The sequence below is a fragment of the Myodes glareolus genome, chromosome 25 (genome assembly GCF_982192425.1).
Source record: "Myodes glareolus chromosome 25, mMyoGla1.1, whole genome shotgun sequence".
NCBI classification, from domain to species: Eukaryota; Metazoa; Chordata; class Mammalia; order Rodentia; family Cricetidae; genus Myodes; species Myodes glareolus.
In genome coordinates this window covers 28,223,195-28,245,864 of record NC_142050.1, presented here as the reverse complement: position 1 = coordinate 28,245,864, position 22,670 = coordinate 28,223,195, and positions in this window count along the sequence as shown.

The window sequence follows — 22,670 nt, the reverse complement described above, 5'->3', positions numbered from 1 at the left end:
GTATGATTCTCAGCATGCCCTGACCCCAGATTTCTAATTGTTCCAAACACGTATTTTTGGGGTTTTTTTGTTTGTTTGTTTGTTTTGGTGTGTTTTTTTGTTTTTCGAGACAAGGTTTCTCTGTAGCTTTGGAGCCTGTTCTGGAACTAGCTCTTGTAGACCAGGCTGGCCTTGAACTCATAGAGATCCGCCTGCCTCTGCCTCCCAAGTGCTGGGATTAAAGGCGTGCGCAGCAGCCTCCGCCGCCGCCACCACCACCACCCGGCTCCAAACACGTTTTTTCACATACGATTTATCTACTCTCTAAGACTCTAGCAAACGTAAAATAGTAAGTTAAGCCAACATGGTGGCTTGCACCTGTTGTTCTCCAGTTACTTGGAGGCTGAGGCAGGATTCTTGGGAGTTTAAGGCTAGCCTGGGCTACAGTGTGAAATCCTGTCTTTAAAAAAAAAGAAAAAATGCCAGGCGGTGGTGGTGCACGCCTTTAATCCCAGAAGGCAGAAGCAGACAGATCTCTGTAAATTCAAGGCCAGCCTGGTCAACAGTCTACAGTAGCTAGTTTCAGGACAGGTTCCAAAACTACAGAGAAACCCTGTCTCAAAAAACAAAAAAAAAAAAAAAAGAAGGAAGAGGAAGAAGGAGAGAAAGAAAGAAAGAAAGAGAGAGCGAAAGAAAGGAAAAAAGTTTTTTTTTAAATATTTATTTATTTATTATGTATACAATATTCTGTGTGTATGTCTGCAGACCATAAGAGGGCACCAGACCTCATTACAGATGGTTGTGAGTCACCATGTGGTTGCTGGGAATTGAACTCAGGACCTTTGGAAGAGCAGTCAGTGCTCTTAACCACTGAGCTATCTCTCCAGCCCAGAAAGGAAAAAAGTTAATGCTCACAAATGGAATTTGACAATTTCAAGGGAAGTGTAGTTTTATGTGGGGAAGTTTAGTCCTGCGTGACTTGGTCCTAGACACTTGACTCCATGAGAGAATGAAGAAAAAGACGCTACTCCAGAGGTGAAGGTAGGAGAAAGGGGTTGGAGTACAGCATGGGGAGGAGGAGGAGAAGAAAGGGCTGTAGGAGTAGCTGGGATGTAGCTCAGTGGTAGAGTGCTCGCCTAGTACACTTGACGCCCTAAAGATCAATCCCAGTACCTCAAACAAAACCAACAAAGGACAATTGGGACCAGGGAACACAGAGCAAATGACCTCAGTGTTGGGCACATTTCAGAAAGGGCAGGTGTTCTGGGCTAGCCTTGTGTTGAGACAGCAAGGAGACTGGAGTCTCCCGTGACTTAGGAGGCAGAGTCTGAATCTGTGGGGCAGGAAGATGACGGGAGGCTTTGAGCAGAGTGATGTCCTTCATGCCCAGGATTGAATGCTGCTGCCTCCAAACCCTCTGCATCGTTGATCTCCAAGTTCAGTGAGAGAACTCGTTTCAGAAAAGTAAAATGGAAAACTTCTGGCCTCCGTACATGTACACCACACACGCACACGGACAAAGAGCCTGAGTCAAAAGTGACCTTGAGGTTGTGATCTAACCAATCAAGACAACTCAGGTGCTGAGGGATGACAATCATTTCCTATTTTTGAGAACCCCCGGATCCACGGTGTTCTGAAGTGTGGGGTAGAGGACTCTGTGGGCGAGCTGCACACTCAGACCTGGTAAGCATGTGGGGGTCAACCTACAGAAGTCAGTCCTCCCCAAATTTTAGGTGGTTTCTAGGAACCAACCTCAGGTTACAGCCCCTTTCCCTCCTGAGCCATCTCACTGGTTCTTTTTTGTTTGTTTGTTTGCTTTTTCTGGGTTTTCACCAGTTGTATATATGGGTGTTTTGTCTGCGTGTATGTCTAGGTACCACATGCATGCAGTACCTGTGGAGGCCTTAAGAGGGCGCCTGAGTCCCTGGAACTGAAGGGCTGTGTGAGTGCTAGGAACCACTGAGCCATCCCTCCAGGTCCTCTCTGTCCCTGTTTTTTTGTTGTTGTTTTGTTTGTTTGCTTGAAATTGGGCCTCATATAGCCCAGGCTGGTTTCACTATGGATCTGAGAATGACCTTGAACCTCTGATCCTTTCACTTCAGCGTCCCTGGGTATGTGTGTGCCCGCACATATATATGTAGAGGACATAGGACAACCCTGGCGTGACAACAGCTTCAGGAACTCAGTCCCCTTCTCCTTGGAGCCTGGGTCTGGTTACTCACTAAGGCTAGACTAGCTGCTAGCCAGCTCCAAGGATCCTCCGCCCACCTCCCCAGGACCAGGATGACAGACAGGTACCCTGCACCCAGCAGTGGACTGGGAACCACGTCCAAGTCCTTGTGGTTATCACACACACACTTTGCCTCTGGCTCAGACCATTCCACGCTTTTTTGGAGAACAGAACAGGCTCTTCCTCCTGTAACCTGGACTAACTTCAATATCTGCCTCGCTGGGCCGGGCGGTGGTGGCACACACCTTTAGTCTCAGCACTTGGGAGGCAGAGGCAGGCGACTCTCTTGAGTCTGAGGTCAGTCTGGTCTACAGATCAGTCCCCACGTGGCAGGAGAAAAGAACTGATTTCCTCACATTGTTCTCTGTCCACCCCATACGCACCGAGGTATATATGCACACCCACAGGCGTGTACATAAAATAAAATAATTTTTAACAAAAAAGAAAAGCAAAACAAGAAAGTTACATTTTGGGGGATTGATCTTACTGCCTCTCACTGTCACGTGGTGTCATCTCCAGAAGCCCAGGCTCACTCCGCTCTGAACCCACAGAACCATGAGCTCTAAAGCCTCCTGTTAAGTACCCAGTCTTGGGTGTTTTGTTACAGCAACACAGAACAGACTAATATATTTATTAACCACAAAAGTATCATTTCAAGGCGGGCAGTGGTGGCACACGCCTTTAATCCCAGCACTTGGGAGGCAGAGGCAGGGGCAGGTGGATCTCTGAAGTTCAAAGCCAGCTTGGTCTATAGAGTGAGTTCCAGGACAGCCAGGGCTGCACAGAGAAACCTTGTCTCAAAAAACCAAAAATACAAATAAATAAAAATAGCATTGTAAGAGTCTCACTTTGTTAATTATACTGGGTAATTTTATGATCTGCTACCTAACCTCTGTCTGTTTTCTCCTTGGAAACAGCCCTTGACACCCTCCTCCCGGGCCTCCCAGGTGTGCCCCTTCTCCGGAAGCCCACAGTCCTAGCGATCAGGATGGTTGAGAGCCGTGGTTATCGGGTCCCTTCTGTTTGCTCAGGCCCCCCAGCCTCGCGGTCGTCCTGTCATGACTTGTCACTGGGACATCCTCTGTTTGACAGAGGTTGGATTTCTCATGGGAGTTGGTTTGCTTTTACAGGAGGAAGACAGAAGCTCAAAGATATTTACTATCTCTCTCCTAGTGACATGTGGTGTTGTGACACCTCGCTCCCCGCCCTCCCAGCCTTCTTTTTCCATTACAGTGCAGCTGGGAATAACTTGCAGGCCTCGGGATTCTGTGATTTTCCTCTCACGAGCCCTAAACCAAGCTCTGCCTCTCGTGCTAGAAAGGAAGATCATGTTGCAAGCATTCATAAAATACCATTTTCCTAGCTCTTTTTAGACTTTAGCCTACTTTAATAGACTCACCGAGTAGGACATTGTTTTGGGGGCCTTCCACACTTGCTCAGTGCACCCACAGACAGTTGTCAGCCCTTCCTAACTGACTCTTGAATCCTTTCCACCCAGTTCTGTCTTAGCAACAAAAGCAGCTGCTTCTGCAGCTTGGCCACCACCAAGCGCTCAGGCACTTCCTCCTCCTCAAGTTTTCCTGCCTATTTTTAGTTCTCTGCCTATTCTGGGTTTTCTTTGGCTTTATATAGCCATCCTCTGGATCGGCTGACCCATGCCCTCAGAAGAGAAGGCCACGCTCGAGCCCTTCAGGAGACCGTTCTTTCCGTCTTGAGCCTCTCTTCTCTTTCCAGTCCTCCCTGGCTGAATCGATGCACATGGCTAAAGGCAATAGAGGACAGAGCATGCACAGCCTTAGGGAGGGCGGTTCGGTCGTAGAAAGCTGGAGAGTCAGAGCAGTCTACACTGCTGCCTCTCCTGTGCCCCTGCTGTGCGTTGTCTATCCAGTCCTTCCTGGGCAAATAGAGTGGAGAGTGCACTGTTCCTGTGGTGGGCAGCAATCGCCAGGGACCCCAAGATAGAATGCCTAGAAGGAACTCAAGATTCATCTCCACAGAAGATTTTCAGCTGTCCACACGAAGAAGCCCAGATCGGACAAAAATCTCCTTTTCACATTGTATCCACTTCCAGGCCAGTCCTGTCCAGCCCAATGAGAGCCAATGGAAAGGACGGGTGCACTGTGCTCCCCACCATTGTAAGGCTTGTCTAAGCCATTTTGAGCGAAGACAGGACAAAGGTCGTGGCTGGAATCTTCCCTCTCATGCAGTGTGCAGGACACGGACAGGAAGAACTCTGAAAGCTGATTTTATCACACTTTTTCAGGCACTTACCTAAACACTAGTCTTATTTTCATCATTTAAGCCCTACCACAGTCCTGTGAGTACAATCACTGTCCCTCTTTTACAAATGAGGATGCTCAAACCCAAGTAAGTTAGGGCTTTGCTCAGGGTCAATAGCCAGTAAATGAGGGCCAGCTTTCAAGTTTGTTTCCCAAGCCTTCCCAACCAAAGTTCAGCAGAAGAAAAGACATATGCATGACAATGTTTAATATGTTGCTGCCCTCCAGGACCGTCAGAACCACTACAAGAAAAACCTTGTCTCAAAAAACAAAAATAAAACATATATATATATATATATATATATATATATATATATATATATATGAAATAAATTGGGAAAAAAGCCCTAAACATTTAGTAATTGATTTTAAAGTATAACTTGGTAGACTATACTATTAACTTTTTGTTGTTGTTTTTTGTTTTGTTTGTTTGTTTGTTTTTCGAGACAGGGTTTCTCTGTAGCTTTAGAGCCTGTCCTAGAACTAACTCTTGTAGACCAGGCTGGCCTCGAACTCACAGAGATCCGCCTGCCTCTGCCTCCCAAGTGCTGGGATTAAAGGTGTGCGCCACCACCGCCCAGCTCTAGTAACGTTTTTTTTTAATCTCAAAGAAGATCCACCCAGGTTTAGTTTCCAGCACCCACATGGTCCTTAACCCCAGTTCTAAAGGAACTGACACTTTCTTCTGACCTCACATCAGGCGTGCACATGGAACATAAACATACATGAGGAGAGACACTCATACACAGAAAATTAAAAGAAATAAGATGAACAATGGTGCCGCACGCCTTTGATCCCAGCACTCGGGAGGCAGAGGCAGGTGGATCTCTGAGTTCGAGGCCAGCCTGGGCTACAAGAGCTAGTTCCAGGACAGGCTCCAAAGCTACAGACAAACTCTGCCTCAAGAAAAAAGAGAAAAAGAAATACTGTAGTCAGCCATTTATGGCACATGAGCCTGGGTAGTGGTGGCGCACGCCTTTAATCCCAGCACTTGGGAGGCAGAGGCAGGTGGATCTCTGTGAGTTCGAGGCCAGCCTGGTCTACAGAGTGAGTTCCAGGACAGTCAGGGTTACACAGATAAACCCCTGGAAAAAAAAAACAAAACAAAACAAAAAATTTTAAAAAACACAAAACAAGAAAAAAAATCAAATAGTCATTTCTATTGACTCCAGTTTTTGTACTGTTGCTATTGTTTTGTGACAGGGTCTCACTGTGTAACCCTGGCTGACCTGGAACTCACTACATAGACCAGGTTGGACTCTAGCTCATCGAAATCCACCTGCCTCTGCCCCTCAAGAGCTGGAATTAAAGGTGTGTGCCACCACACCTGGCCCTCAACTTTTTTTTTTCCAGACAGAATTTCTCTGTGTTACAGACTGGTACAACCCCTTAACTTTTTAATATAGAAGATCACTGCTTGAAGCCAGGCAACAGTGGCGTACCTCTTTAATCCTAGAATTTGAGAGGCAGAGGCAGGTTCAAGTCCAGCCTGGTCTGCAGAGAGGGTTCTAGGACAACCAAGGATACACAGAGAAACCCTGTCTCAAACCATCCCCCTCCAAAAAAAATATAAATATAAATAAAATTTTAAAAGTCACCTCATGAGTTCTGTCAGTCTAGGCCTGGAAAGCATCCCCAGCATCTCTGTTCCTTCTGTTGAGATGTCTGGTTGTGTCTGTGCTGTGATCCTCTGTGCCATGCCCTCCATGTTTAAGTTCCTTTTCTAATGTGGGAAGAAAACAGCTGGGAAGTTAGAGTGAGATATGTGTTCTGTGGGTCCAGGTAACCGGGACATCAAGGAAATGTGGCTTATGAGACATTAAACAGGTAGGAAATCTCCCCTTTGTGGGGGCCATGGCATCTGCTTAGTTTAAGAATTTAGGTAAGTAATCCAGTGTAGAGTCAGGATCAGGTCTGTGGCCTTAGTGTTAAGGAGTAATGCTGACAGTACCCAGTAGAGCCACTAGGTGCCACCAAAGCTTCATATTGGACTCTCAACGTGACTTTCAAACAAAGCACACGCGCGTGCGCACATGCACACACCAGCCTTCTACCAGTCCCTGGCAAACAGATCCTGAGTCCCACTCCCTTTTCCAAATGGCTCGTCCTCATTTCTGGTTTGTTTATTTGTTTTTGTTTTTTCAAGACAAAGTTTTTGGAGTCTGTCCTGGAACTTACTTGGTAGACCAGGCTGACCTGTCTCTGCCCCTCGAGTGCTGGGATTAAAGGTGTGTGCCACCTCTGCCCGGCCCGCCACCACCGTCCAGCTCACCCTCATTTCTGTATCATTCTTTTGGTTTTTGGTTTTGTTTTTGTTTTGAGACAGGGACTCACTGTGTAAGCTTGACTGGTCTGGAACTCTGTCAACTTCCCTACCATAAAATTATTTCATTGCTCCTTCGTAACTGTAATTTTGCTACTGTTATGAGTCTGTGAAAGGGCCATTCTGCCCCAAAGGGGTCTCGACCCACAGGTTGAGAACTGCTCCTCCATGCAGCTTGGTTAGCCTCAGACTCACAGAGATCCCCCTCCACGTGTCTCCCCAATGCTGATCTTGAAGGCAGGCACCACCACACCAGCCTCTCAGCATCATTCTGACTTTGTCTTTCTGCGTTCAATGCATACTTCTGGAAGCTACTAGAAAATGGTGGGCAATCAGAGAGAAGGAGAGAGAGGGCTCATTTAATGAAGAGCCAGGGAAGTGGAGGCTCCTTAGGACTAACCCCTTGCATCCGGCATGAGAGATGTGACGAGAAGGATAAAAACCAGTTTGACTGGGAAGCCTGAAGAAGAAAATTCAAGAGGAAGTAAGTCATTGGCACACGGCAGCACCGAAGCCAATCCTCCCAAGGTGTCATCAGCACTCGGGCTGAGTCACCCCAAGGCTAGCCCGCGAAGTTAAACCAGTAACAAAACCTGGAGGACATAGGCACGGGCCGGAGCAGTGTGTCACCCCCACCCCCGTGCAGCTTGGGGCCGGCAGATGACCCTTTGCTTGTGAGAATTCCAAAACTCGTGACTAATGCTCATTAACTCTGATTCATGGCTGCCCTGAACTCAAAGAGGTGGTTACTGCCTCTTGGTGGAGTCGGGGAAACTGAGGAATGGAGTGGGGAAGCAGCTTTGCCCCATTAGTCAGTCGTACCGGGTTGTGAGTTCATTGACACCCGGTCAGATGCCTCCTAAACTGCTCCTGACCATCAGAAGTAAACAGGGCTGTCCAGGGGCCGAGAAGGGGGGCGGGGAACCTCCTTGCAGCACCGGCTCCATACCTGTAGAGCCAGAGAACTAGAGAAAGAGGTGCAAAGACTATGGCCTAATTCCCCGGCATTCCATGCTGAGAAATTCAAAGGCCAGAGTGGGAAGTGACAGCCAAGATCACACAGAGGTTGTGGCCAAGCCAGCCTGGAGTCATTCTAGATCTGGCCATCTGGACTCAAAACCTGGATGTTCTTGTCATGAGTCTGTGCTTCTGAGCCAGCTCCTCGGAGCCTCTGTTTCTTTATATGTAAAAGGACCATAGTAGTTAGTGGCTGTGTCCCAGAGGTGCTAGAGAATTCAGGGAGCTAATGTGTGTTATGGGTTGCTAAGCAATCCTTATCTGAACACCTGGCCACCATATTGGCTGAGGTCAGTCATCTCCCCAGTTGAATGTCTCCAGTGTGTCCAGGCTTCCGGTTCTGCCGAGAAAAGGGATGGGTGTTAAGGTTCAGGAAAAGCATCCCACAATTTCCTCCTTGTTCGTCCTTGCTCTCCGCCGAGTCCTTGGAGTTAGTGGAGTCTCAAGCGCTCCACCCTCAGCACAGGTGCCAGTGGTTCAGCTCCTTGCCCAGCTGTAGAAGCGTCAGGAAGCACCTTGGGCAACAAAGCACAAACTGAGATAAGCACATTCTTGCCAGCCTCCTCCAGGTCTGGCTCGGGGCCCAGCAAGGCCGGCCACCCTTAGGAGACGGTGGTTTGACAACAAGAGGACTAATTATAGGCTCATCCCGCTGAGCGCTGGGTACTGCTTGTTTGACCAGCACAGTTTACCTGAGTCACCTACCCTGAGGTCACCTGAGCCTGGAGCTGGACTAGCAGGCCACAGGGGGTCTAGAGCACCTTTCTGGGTGTGTTCGGCCTGCTTGATGGCAGCACTTCCTGCCTGTTTCCCCCTCAGAAAGTCAGTGGAGGCAGATTAGCACCGCAGATGAAGCGTCCAATTTAGCAAAGAGAGGCTAAAAGGCCCGGGGCCGCCGTGAGGTCCACACAGGAGCTCAGGGCCCAGAGCCTCTGGGAAATCACTTCACGGAGCAAACTGAAAGGCAGCGAATGAACAAGGCAATGCTTCTTCCTCCTGTCACACCCTCCACACCACCCGTCTACTCCCTGAACCTCACTGGCCCTTCAGGGGCCCAGACTCCATTGCCAAACTCTGTATGGTCAGCTGTGAGCTGGGCTCAGTTCCCATAAGCTTAGCCCAGGGGTTTTCCAAAGTAAAATGAGGACAGATATGGGTACTGTTTCAAAAATCAGCCTTAAAATCACAATAGAGTTAGAAAATACTTTTTCAAAGGGCATTAAAACTGAGAATGAGCTGGGCGGTGGTGGCGTATGCCTTTAATCCCAGCACTTGGGAGGCAGAGGCAGGAGGATCTCTGTGAGTTCAAGGCCAGCCTGCTCTACAGAGCAAGTTCCAGGACAGGCTCCAAAGCTGCAAAGAACCCCTGTCTTGATAAACAAACAAACAAAGAATGATGGGGGCACCCTCTGTGAGTCTAGAAGGACAATGTTTAAACCTGAGGGGATTTCCATGGCAGGAAAATTTTCACCTGCCATGCTGCTGGCAAGGAAAACCTTGGAAAACCAAAATGGGAAGCTGTCACCCCAGACTTCTGGAGGTGGAGGCTGGGAGATCAGGAGTTCAAGGTCAGCTTTGGCTCAATGGTGAGTTTAAGGCAGGCATGGGCTACATGAGATTCTGCTTAGAAAATAAGCCAGCCGGTTGTGGTGGCACACGTCAGTAGGATTTGCTGAAGGAGGCAGAGGCAGGAGGATCACAAGTTTGAGGTCAACCTGGGCTACACATTTAAAAATAATAATAATAATAATATAATAGTAACAAACCAAAAGGAGTTCATGAGTCGGGTAGGACAAGACACATGGGAGACAATGTAGGTGCTGTTCGTTTTGCTTCTGTTTTTATTTCTAAGGTGTGTGTGTGTGTGTGTGTGTGTTCCGTATGTGGGTACCTGAGGAGGCCATGGGTCTCCTGGAGAAGTCACTGGCCGAGTTGTCTGGCATGGGTGCCAGGACTTGAACTCAGGTCTTCTGAAAGAGTTACACTTGTTCTTAACTACTAAGTCATCTTCCAGATCCTGATTTTTAATCTAAAAAACAAACTTGTATGTCTTTTTACTGTATGTGTTGGAGGGGGTCTATCATAGAATAAGTATGGAGATCAGAGAGCACTTTTGGGGTTGACTCTGTCCGCTTAGGTGGGTCCCCAGAATCAGAGTCTGATTTGCAGGCTTTCATGGCAGGAGCCGTCTGACCAACACTGTTTGTTGTTTTGTTGTTGTTGTTGTTGTTGTTGTTTTGTTTTGTTTTCCCCAAGATGGGCTTTCTCTGTAGCTTTGAAGCCTGTCCTGGAACTAGCTCTTGTAAACCAGGCTGACCTCAAATTCCCAGAGGTCTGCCTATCTCTGCATCCCAAGTGCTGGGATTAAAGGCGTGGCCACCACCATCCAGCTCAACCCTGCTTTTTTTTTTTTTTGCGGGGGGGGGGGGGGGGTTGATTTTTTTTTTTTCAAAGTCTCACTGTGTAATCTTGGCTGGCCTTGGCTGGCCTGCAACTTGCTGCAGTAGACCAGGCTAGACTCAAACTCACGGAGATTCCGCCTGCTGCACCTCCCGAGTGCCGGGGCTAAAGGCCTGTGCCGCCACATCCTTCTTTATGTTTTCATTTTTGAGACGGTTCTCTCATAGCTCAGGATGGTTTTAAACTCTCGATCCTCCTGCCTCTACCTTGCAAGTGCTGAGACTACAGGTGTGCACCATCGTGCTGGATGGAAACAGTGTTTTAAGGGAGCCATGCTACAGGCCTAAGAACGAGCTCTTTGCCCCCCAGGAGCGTGGAGCGCCAGGAGCCAGCGCTGAAATGAAGCCTGCCTTCCCTGGAACCCTTTCCCTGCGGCTCCCACGTCATTAAAGGAGCTGGTGGCACCCTCTGCCACCCAAGCCCAGCGCTCCTGTTGCCACCCACAGACCCTCTTGCATTCTACTTGGTTGTGCAGTGAGCCTGTCTACAGACTGTCTCCTGAGGGGAGGGAGAGGCAGGAGGGTGGAGGGAGACCTAGTCTGGCCTTGCTGACTGAAAAAATGACCTCAGAGTCATAATGACTGGCTTTCCGGCTCCACTGCCAACCTGGGGTGCCTCCCAACCCTGGCCTCTCAGATGGCTTCACACAGGATGTTGTGATGGTTGGCAGGAGCTAGACTCCTGTAGCAGGTGTCTGTCAAGAGAGGTGCCAGCCTCAGTATATGCCACAGGGCAGGACTCTGGGTGGAACTCCCCAGGACAGAACCTGGAACCTGTACCTCAAGGAGACTTTTATCACTATACAACCTGACAAGAAAATCAGGGCACTGAGTTCAAGTGTGACTGTGTACATGAAGACAGTATGACAATTTAAAACTGGGACTGGCAGGGTGCGGTGGTCCACACTTGCAATCCCAGCATCCAGGGACAAAGTGATCAAAACGTGGTCAAGAGTTCTGTTCAATCCCTGAGACACAATAAGGGTCACAGAACACCGTCTTTCACCTCGTTCCTTTTGATATATATTTCTGTGATGAGCCATTCTGACTAAAAGCAACTTGGGGGAGCAAAGGGTTTATTTCAGCTTACAACTTCATTACTGAGGGAAATCAGCAGGAGCTCCAGGCAGGAACTGAAGCAAAGAAAGACTGTGGAGGAACCCTGTTGACTGGCTTGCTCTCCCTGGCTCGCTCTCCCACTTTTATTGTAGAACCAAACCCCACCTGCCCGGGGATAGCACCTTTCACAGTGGGCTGGGCCCTCCTCCATCAATTACCTCCACAGATGTACCCACAGGCAAGTCCGAAGGCCTCGTTTCCTCAGTTGAGAGTTCTTCCTCCCAGGTATATCAAGTTGACAAGCAAGATTAGTCACCACACTGTCCTCACAAAATCAAAAGCTAAACCAAAGACTAGGTCAAGGACAGAAGACCAGTGGTGTGGAAAACAAAGACCCCTGGAAGAAAACTCTGAGAAGCCAGGCAGTAGTGGCGCATGCCTTTAATCCCAGCACTCAGGAGGCAGAGGCAGGCGGATCTCTGTGAGTTTGAGGCCAGCCTGCTCTACAGAGTGAGTTCCAGGACAGCCAGGGCTACACAGAGAAACCCTGCCTTGAAAAAAAACTAAAGAGAAAGAAAGTCCCCGGAAACCAGGCTGAGAAGCAAGCCATGGACCAGGAGGTGACGCAGGCAGATGTCCTTTTCACTGAGATCAGGAACTCCAATCTCCTGGGACTGCACCCCATCTTTGGACCCCTGAACTAGCAGCAAGCAGAAGAGACTGCTGATTGTCACACAGATGTCAGAACTGTCAATAACTCTGCTGAACAGACATCAATTCAAGGCAAGAAAGGCAAGCCTCTGAGAAATCCACCCAAGCAGGAATTTAGTGCCATTAGAGGTGAGGGTGGGAATGTTCTATAATTGTTTGTCGAGACAAGGTTTCATGTAGCCCAGGTTGGTTTCAAATTCCTGGTCCTCCTCCCCAGCATTAGAAATGCTGAGATTACAAGTAAGAGCCACCGTGCCTACCTAGCCCCAGCCCTTGAATATTGTGAAGAATCCCAAATATTTTCCATGTGTTCTTGGATAGACCAGTCTGTCAGGGCTGGTCATCTGGAGCAGCTAATACCGGCCTCCCTTGCTCTTCTTTGCCCTTCTTTTAGTTCCTACCGGCTGACCTTGCACACCCCTAAGCCACTGGGGGAAGGTGAAGCCACTGTGTTTCCAGAGGATCCAAAGCAATGCTCCTTGTCTATATGGGGATGACTCCTTCTGCAATTTAGTGCCAAGCTTGTCCATTGCCTCAAATCCGCTATGAGCAGTTGGGCTAGCTCTTAGTTTGGTTTTTTGAGACAAGGTTTCTCTGTGTAATAGCCCTGACTATCCTGAAACTCACTCTATTGACCAGGTTGGCCTTGAACTCACAGAGTGCTGGGATTAAAGGCGTGCGCGCCACCACTGCCTGCTAGTTGGGCTAGCTTCTGACCCTTACACTACAAGACATGTCCAATCCACAGCCAAGGGTCTCAAGTACTGCAGAATAGCTATGAATGAGACTCAATACAGTTTCATAAAATTACTTAAAACATGAAGAGATTAAAAAAATTGCAACTCAATTTTCTGACTCATGAACACGAACTTTGTAGATGGCAATGTCATACCATAATATCGAAACGCCAGAATATCCGTCCACTGAACTAAGACCAAGGATCTGGAGAGGAAGGGGACACCTACCTAGTCAGCTTTCCTTCCTTCTGCCCAGGTTCTTCCGCCCCTTTCCTTCGGCTCCTGAAGGCAGTTTTTATTCTGTGGAGCCAGGACAGGAATAGCTGTGGCCTCCTCTGTCCCAATAAACTGCTCTTTCATGTTTGCTCATCAGCAACATCAATCTTACTACTTTTGCCTTGAAACGAAGGGACTTGGCTTCCTAGAGGTAAGTGACAGTTGTGCCAGGAACAGGATTCTGATGAGTTCTTTTGTTTGTTTTCTTGAGACAGGGTTTCTCTGTGTATCTCTGGCTGTCCTGGTACTCGCTCTGTAGGTCAGACTGGTTTTGGACTCATGGAGATTCTCCTGCCTCTGCCTCCCTGAGTGTTGGGTGCTGTGATTAAAGGCCTGCACTGCCACTGCCTGGCTCCGGTTGTCTTACGTATATGTGTGTGTAAGCTCACCTATATTTGGGTACCCAAAGAGGCCTGAAGAAGGGATCGGCTCTCCTAGAGCTAGAGTCACAGGCAGTTGTGAGCTGTTGAGTGTGAATATGGGTGCCGGGGATGCTGAACGCAGAACTCAGGAACTCAGGACCTCTGTTCTGTTTTGATTTGTTTTCTCGGGTGTAACCCTGAGTTTACTTTTTATTTGCCCTCACTTCCCAAGTGCTGGGATTACAGGCATGTAATCTCTGGCTCATTCTTGTTGTTATTGTTTTTGCCAATTAAAAAATTCTTTCTAAACTGGGTGGTAGCAGCGCACACCTTTAATCCCAGCACTTGGGAGGCAGAGGCAGGCAGATCTGTGAGTTCAAAACCAGCCTGGACTACAAAGCAAGTTCCAGGACAGCCAGGACTGTTACATAGAGAAACCCTGTCTTGAAAAAAACAAACAAACAAAATTCTTTCTGTGTGCACGCCATTGTGTGTGTGTGTGTGTGTGTGTGTGTAGATCTGAGAGCAGTTTACAAGAGTTGGTCCTCTCCTTCCTTCTTCCATGTGAGTTCCAGGAAATGAACTTAGGTCATCAGGCTGGGCCCCAAGCCCCTTTACCCACTGAGCCAGCCCACTGGTCCTTCTGTTTGGTTTTGAGACAGGGTCTTGCTGTACAGCCCTGGCTAGCGAGGAACCTACAGCGGATCCTCCTGCCTCTGCCTCTCTCTTGTTGGGATTACAGGTGTAAACCTCCATGCCCAGCTAGATTCCACTGTTTGACTGGACTACTCAAGAAGTGACAACGTGTCCTTCTTATGCTGGGACTAAAGATGTGCGCCACTGCCATCCGGCCTATGGCAACTCCTATCTAGGAAAACGTTTAATTGTGGTGGCTCACAGCTCAGAGGCTTAGTCCATTATCGTTATGGTGGGGAGCAAGGCACCATGCAGGCAGACATGGTGCTGGAGAAGGAGCTGAGAGTTCTTACATCCTGACTCACAGGCAACAGGAAGTGGTCCGTCTCACTGGGTGTGGCTTGAGTACGTTGTTGACCTTAAAGCCCTTCCACAATGACACACCTATTCCAGCAAGGCCACGTCTCCTAATAGTGCCACTCCCTTTGGGAGCCATTTTCTTTCAAATCACTACAAGGACACAGTATTTTTAAATGAGAAGTTACTTTGGTCTGTTACCACGTCCTGATCACACCCAATCCAGTCTGACCTTGGAAGTAAGCAGGGTACACCTTGGTTAGTGCTTGGTTGGGAGATGCTAGTTTTGCTAACTCAGTTAAAATGCCTAATCCCAGCTGTACATGGTGGCACATGCCTTTAATTCTAGTACTCGGGAGGTAGAGGCAGGTGAATCTCTGTGAGTTCAAGGCCAGCCTGATCTACAGAGTAAGTTCCGTGCCAGCCAGGCTACGCCTGTTCCAAAAACAACAACAAAAGATGCCTGATCTCTTCTCCTGTTGTTATCTGCCCTGCCGTGATTAATGAGTAATAATAGAACAGATTGAGACTACACATGCCCCATTTCTCACCAATGCTCCCTCCCTGACTCAGCATCACTGGCCTGGATCAGTTTGTCCTAAGAGAAGTCTTTGTTGCTACTGTCAGCTGTGACCCAAAACTTTTACACCAACATACCTTATAAATGTTCGGTATGAGCAGTGGAGAGATGGCTCGGAGCACTGACTGGAGGTCCTGAGTTCAATTCCCAGCAACCACATGGTGGCTCACAGCCATCTATAGTGAGACCTGGCGCCCCCTTCTGGCGTGCAGGCAGACACGGAAGAAATGCTGTCTACATAATAAATAAGAAAATCTTTTAAAAAAAAATGTTTGGTATGAAAAATATGCAGCCTGGTCCTTTGGAAGCAGAGCCGAAAGGACGTTTTTGCATCTCAAGTCTGGCCCGCAGGGGCTTGGCCCTCCACCTGGGTGGCAGCACTAGCTGTCGGGTTCTTGCTGGCTGAGGGCCCAGGACCTGCTGGCCGACAGAACCAGAACGCACTGAATCTTCCCAGTGTGGGTGGGGATTCTGGGGACCCTGCCACCTTCTAACAAGCTCTTCATTGTTTTCTTCCGAAGACTTCTGTCCATTGCCCTTTGACCAGTCCAGACCTGTCTGGTTCACCACCCTTTCTCACAGATTCCTGGAGGTCTCCACCTGGATATCCTGCTGTCGCCTCAAACTTCGCAGAAGTCACAGCCCAGTTTTGGTCAATGTTGTCACAGTTATCTATCCCAGCCACAAAGGTCGGAAGCCTCGGGGGACAACTCTGTTCCGCTCCCGGAGCCTTCTCTCAAGCCCTCTTCATTCCTTCAGCAGGATCTCACTGTGTGGGTGTGCCTGGCCATGACCTCTCAATCCTCCTGCCTCAGCATTCCCTAGCCCTCGGATTACCTGTCTGGTTTGCAGGGCTTTTGTGAAATGACAGATCTGCATCTGGTCTCCCCAAACGACCACGCCCAGTAGACCCTCTACCCAGTGCCTTTGGATGACTCCGTGTGTCCTATTCTCTACCTCGCTGTGTCCCTGCCTCTGGACTCTCCCTCCGCTCCTGACTGCAAACCAGCTCACAGCTGTGAATGCCGTAGAATTTACTGTCCATGACACATATACAATTATTTTTTTCCTCATCTCATCGTCTGATTACTCGGTTCTACCACAATGGTCAAAAAATGTGGGTTCTGGGGCTGGGCAATATAGTGTATGTCTATGATCCCAGTACTCGGGAGGCTGAGTCAAGAGGATTGCCATGAGTTCAGGGCCAGCCTGAGCTACATAGTAAGTATCAGGCTAGCCAAGACCTTTCCTTTAAAAAAATTAAAACGTGGGCTCTGATGTCAGAGTCCCTGACATCAAATTCTGTTTGGTTTTTTTGTTTTGTTTTTTGAGACAGAGTTTCTCTGTAGCTTTGGAGCCTGTCCTGGAAACTAGTTCTTGTAGACCAGGCTGGCCTCAAACTCACAGAGATCGATCCACCTGCCTCTGCCTCCTAAGTGCTGGGATTAAAAGCGTGCGCCACCACTGCCTGGCTTCTGACATCAAATTCTGATTTGGCTATTTGTTACTTTGTGATCTTCAGGGAATTACTAAAATTCTCTGTACTTCATCCATAAAAATGAGGATTAATATTGTTTATCTTTTGGAGTTTGATGTGGTGATTAAATGGTTCAAAAACCAAGGTATTGCTGGGCAGTGGTGGTGCATACCTTTAATCCCAGCACTTGGGCTATCTATAAGCATACAATACCTACCATGACCCAGAAATTCTGTTTTCAAGTATGTGTCCAAAAGAATTAATCATAGGACTGGGTGTGATGGCACATGCCTGTAATCCTAATTTTTGAAGGAGGCAGAGTCCAGATGATTGCTAGAAGTTTGAGGACAGCCTGACTGACATAGAGAGCTCTAGGCCAGCCTGATCTAAAGAAAGAGACCTTGTGTCTTAGGAACACTCCAAGCATGGTGGCACACTTCTACAACTCTCAGAACTCGGGAGATGGAGGCAGAAGGATCAGCCCAAGTTCATCTTCAGCTAGACAGCAAGTCAGAGGCCATTCTGTGTTCTGAGAGAACCTGCTCAAAACCACCCGGAAAGAAACGGAACAAAATGGAAGTCTGATGCAGACCTGGAAAGCATACCATACAAAATAAGCTGTGTGTGTGTGTGTGTGTGTTCATTCTCACTGTGGCTACCCCTGAAACCAAGAGAGATCAGCATATCTCTGGCTTCTGAGTACTAGGATTAAAGGTATGAGACACCATGGGCAGTCCCCAACAAATGTTAAGATGTATGACTATGATTCATGGTTCCACTGATTTGAAATAGGCAGAAAGAGAGAACAAAGAGAGAGGGGAAGAGAGAGCAAGAACGAGAGAGGGGGGGGAAACTCCTGGAGTGTAAGGGAAGAGGAAGCTAAGAAAGTGAATAAGGGGTTTCTGTCTGGGATGATGTGAAACTTCTAGAACCGGGCAATGATGATGGCAACGGTTGAACAACAGTGTATATCTTAACGTTTACCTACAAGTAAAATGGCTAAGTTGGCAAGATTTACTTATGCATATTCTACCACCATTTAGCAGTCCTTTCCCCCAAGAAAGAAGTGGCTCAGCAGTGTGAGAGATGACAAGTCAGCAGGACCACCCAACCACTTGGGACACTCTTGTCGTGGCCCAAGCTTGGTTGATGACACATGGAGTCACCTTTATCCAAGGCCTAGACCTCCAGATTCAGAGGCATGATCCTGTGTGAGCAACTTTGGGGGACCAGCCCCAGGGGAAGTGATTCATACAAGCCAAATTCCCTCGGTGGTCAGTCAGTTCTCCAGATGGGCATTCTTGGAAAGCTTCATGAAAAAACAACTGTGGTCTAAAGAGTGGCAGAGGGCAGGCGTAAGGGAACTCTGGCCACTGGCAGGGCTGAGCTGTAATTCTGGGTTCCCTTGCTCTCTGTAAGAATGCAGGAGTGTGCACTGTTCAGGGCCCCAACTCTAGGGATCTAACCCTGGAATCCATATTGACTAGGACTGGCTTTCCACATTGCAAGTTAGATCTTCTCAAACTGTTATCTATTTAAACATTTCCAGTCCTTGGAATCAAACCCTGGTACTTAATATATGCTAGCTCAAAAGTGCTCTACCCCTGAACTATAATCCCGGTCTCCCACCCCTATATGCCTCTTTTATCCTTGTATGCTGTGGGACAATGGTCTTGTACCCTGTCACTTGTATTATTTTTAATAAAATGCTGATTGGCCAGTAGCCAGGTAGGAAGTAGAGGCAGAGCAACGAGAACAGGAGAATTCCGGGAAGAGAAAAGCTCAATCTACAGTCCTCACCCAGTCGCAGAGGAAGCAGGATGAGAATCCCTCGCTGACAAAGGCACCAAGCTACGTGACTAATACACACAAGAATAATGGGTTAATGTAAGATGTAAGAATTAGTTAATAAGAAGCCTGAGCTAATAGGTCAACCAGTTTATAATTAACATAGGCCTCTTGTGTGTTTCTTTGGGACTGAACGACTGTGGGACAGGGCAGAACAGAAACCTCAGTCAACACTTGTAAGATATTCATTCATTCGTTCTGAATTTTTGTTTTTGAGACAGGGTCTCATTTGTAGCCCAGGCTAGCCTAGAGCTCAGACTCTTCCTGCCTCAGCTTCCCAAGTGCTAGGGTTACAGGCTTGCACCAACATGCTTTGAAGGACTTTACTTAACCAAATCCTAAAACTACTATTCAGTTCTAAGCCCTCTCTAGTCTAGATCTAGCTCTCCTACTTGGAATCCCCAAAAGATTTTCCAAGTCTTTGGCAGTACAATGATTGGCTGATCTCAGGGGGGACATCTATGCCCACAGACCTTAACTTTCTCTCTCTAGGTAGGTAACCATGTCTGAGTTGTGAGGAGCCCTACAGCTCAATGCTGGCTACAGTGTCCCATTACTGCTCACCGATCCTAATAGCACTTACTGTGTCCTGTCCTTCATTCATTCAACAAGCATTATTTCAGCTGCTACTCTGGGTTAATCATGTATTAAGGATCCAGCAGAGGACCAACAGTGGACGAAGATGTCTGGAGGGAGAACTCAACACTGCAGGGTGGCAGCTATCATCCAGCTGGTAGACTGCCTGCCTGGTAGTAGGTTTCAAATCCTGGACAAACAGCTGAGGTGTGTTGTGGGAGGCTTCTTGTTTGTTCCTGGCTCCTGAGCCCCGAAATAACCACACAGAAAATGTACTAATTAAATCACTGCTTGGCCTATTAGCTCTAGCTTCTTATTGGCTAGCTCTTACATCTTTATCTAACCCATTTCTGTTCACCTGTGTATCGCCACACGGCTGTGGATTACTGGCGAGGTTCTGGCTCCTCTGTCACTGGTGGACGGCTACTTGGTGACTCCTTGACTCTGCCTTTTTGTTCCCAGCATTCAGTTTAGTGTTCCCCTCCTAGCTCTGTTCTGCCCTGCTATAGGCTCAAAGCAGTTTCTTTATTTATTAACCAATAAAAGCAACACATAGACAGAAGGACTTCCCACACCAGAGGTGCCTACTTAACATGTCAAAGTAGACCTGGCTGCCAGGCTCTACTGCTCTACTCATCCCTCAGACCCTACTTGTTAGAGTGTCCTCCTGGCTAGCATACCCTGACCCCTACCCTAAATTTCTCCAGCCCAGGGGTTGGGCTATCCTTCCCCCAGCTGCCCTATATAAATTGAACCATTTTGGTCACCTGGCCTTTTCATCTACTGTCTTTGGGCCTCTTGGTTGCTGTGCCTGATTTCCCTTTCTCCCCTACTTCCCCTCCACTCCTCATTCTTCCCCCTCCCCTCCCCTTCTCTCAGTCTGGTCACATCTGCTCTGGACTCTCCTAGATGTCCCTGTCCCTCTCTCTGGCTATGCTCTCCCACATACCTTTTTTTAAAAAATTGTTTTATTGTGCTATACATTTTTTTCTTCTCCCCTCCCTCCTGCCCCTCCCCTTCTACCCTTTCCTGTGACCCCACACTCCCAAATTACTCAGTTGATCTTGTCTTTCTCTCCCACATATCTATAATAAACTTTCTCCTCCACAGTACCTGGGAGCAGTCATATCCTTTCCTTTTTATTTCTTTTCTTCATTCAGCGAAAGGCCTGAGCCTGGAACCCCAACGCAGCATAAAGAGATGGGCTTGCATGTATGTGCCCGTAATCCCAGCAACTGGAAGAAGGAGGCAGGAGGACCAGAAACTTCAAGGCCATCCTCCTCAGCTACATAGCAAGTGTGAGGCCAGTCCTGGCTTCGTGAGATTCTGTCTTTATTACTATTACAGGGGGACTGGAAGATGTCAACACAGTGCTTCCGAGCTGAGTTTGATCCTTAGAAACTACGTAAAAGCCCTGGGTATAGTGGCCCACGTTTATAGTCCCAGCACTGGAGAAGTGGAGGCAGGAGGATCTCTGCGGCTCACTAGCTGGCCAGCCTTGCCTACTGGTTGAGCTCCAGGCCAAAAGAGAGATCCCATCTGAGAAAACAAGATGGGTAACACTCCTAAGGAATGACACTTGGGTTGACCTTTGACCTTTATACTCATAGACATGCACCTGCAGACATGTTCCTTCCCACAGGACGCACACACACAAACTCATACAAAAAGTTACATGAGATAAAACCTATTCCACCCCCTAGCAAGACTCCCTCTGCTCAGAAGGCTTCGTTTGTTTTTGTAGCCCTCCCCGACCTCCTGAAATAGCTTCAAGAGCCTTTTGAGTACCCTGGAGAGGAGGCAGAACTGACAGATTGACTTCAGCTCTGACCTGCAGAAACAGCCAAAAGGTCTGGTAAACAATCTGTGTGACGAAACTGGACAATAACGCTGTGGGAAAATGAGTAATAAATAAGCACCCCTCTCTGGGGGCTGCTTATTGTCTTGTGCAAAACATGTTTGTGGAGGCGACGGCCACTCTGGAGCATCGAGAACCCTCGAGAGCCTTTGGGGGTACAGCAGCAAGCTGTGCGGCCATCCAGAGTGGGGAAGAGAAGCGTTGAAGGCATGGGAGCATAGCCGACTGGTCGCGGGCCACAGCCAGGGACTTCCTTTAAACTTGAGAGCATGTGATCCTATTTTTGTCTACAAAACAACCTCATCCTTTGGAGCTAGGAACTCCCAGGAGGAGAAAAAGAGCCCCTGGCTGCAGATTCCTGGCTGCATGTGCAAACCACATTTAAGGATGGTGTGGGGCCAGGTGTCAGTCAGCCCAGCTTTGGGTGCCCACGTCTGGACCCAGATCTAACTTCTGTCCCTCGATTGTCAACCAAACACTGGTGACTTAGTCTCTTTGCAGGAAGGTTTACAGAATTTGCTTATGTCTTGAGGTCAGAGGTCAACCTTGGGTGCTGTTTGTGCTGATGAGATTTTGTTTGTGCTGTAACAAATAAAACTTGCCTGAAGATCAGAGTGCAGGGCTAGCCACACCAGTTAGCCATGGAGGCAGTAGTGGCACACACCTTTACTCCCAGCACCCCGGAGACAGAGGCAAATGAATGTCTGTCAGTGCAAGGCCAGCCTGGGCTACAAGAGACTGAATCAGTCTAAAAAAGAAACAGAGCCAAGCAGTGGTGGCTCACACCGTTAATCCCAGTACTAGGGAGGTGGAGATGGGTGGGAAGGAATATGGCTGGGCTGAGAGGAATATAAGGCAGGGGGAGGAGACAGGAACTCAGGATTCAGTCTGAGGTTTTATAGAAACGGCGTTCAATCTGAAGAGTAGTAGAGACAGGATATCCTATTCAGTCTGAGGATTTCGTAGAGGTAACTAGTGACTGGCTGCTCTGCTTCTCTGATCTCTCAGCTTTCTCTCCTATACCTGACTCCTGGTTTTTATTATGAAGACCAATTAGAATTCGAGCTACAGCTGTTCTTCTGGTACTATCTCTCTTGTTTTATAATTACTGCTAATGTTACTGTTTTTATTATTGGGTGTGGGTGCACACGTGTCAGGCTTGTGTGACAAGCACCTTTACCCATTGAGCCATAGTCCTGGCTGAGGGAAGGGACAACATAGTGAGTTCAAGGCCTGTCTGGGCTACATAGCAAGGCTGTCTTAAAACACACAAAAAGATTCATTCTTGAATAAAGCACATATGTTGAAAGTCTCTCTCTCTCTCACACACACACAGACACACACACACCCCTAAGCAGACAACAGCTCTTCCTTGTGGGTACACTCACTGTAATAATGTCTGCCCTTTTGCCTTGGTTCCTCGCAGCTCTAAGACTCAGAAGTTCCCTACTTCCTGGCAGGCAGACAGCAGGGGGTGTGGGCAGCAGGGTAAGTGAGGGGTGGGGTGAGTGCAGAACACAGAGGGCCCTCTATTTTAAGCACTTGCTTCAGCTGTTCCTTTAAGACTGTACACCAGGGATTTAAAATAGATAGAACCTTCTGGTGACCAGGGCAAGCTAGTAAACCCAATGGGGCCTAGATGACCAAACCCTGAGAGGTGTAAGGCCAGCAGTGGCCTTGTTGTGGGGTCACAGTAGGGGTTGTCTGAGTGTAGGAACTCTGGGGGTGGTCTTCAGAAGGACTGTGGTTTCCTGAGGGTGGTAGTACCTCACGGGTCTCTCCATCACTGGCAAGAACCTCCACACCCTGGGCAGCTAGCTTTTTGTTGGCTTGGGCCTATTTTTAGGTTAAATTGTTTCTGTTCTCAACATACTCCCAAGTCACCAGGAAGACTTTCAGTGATACA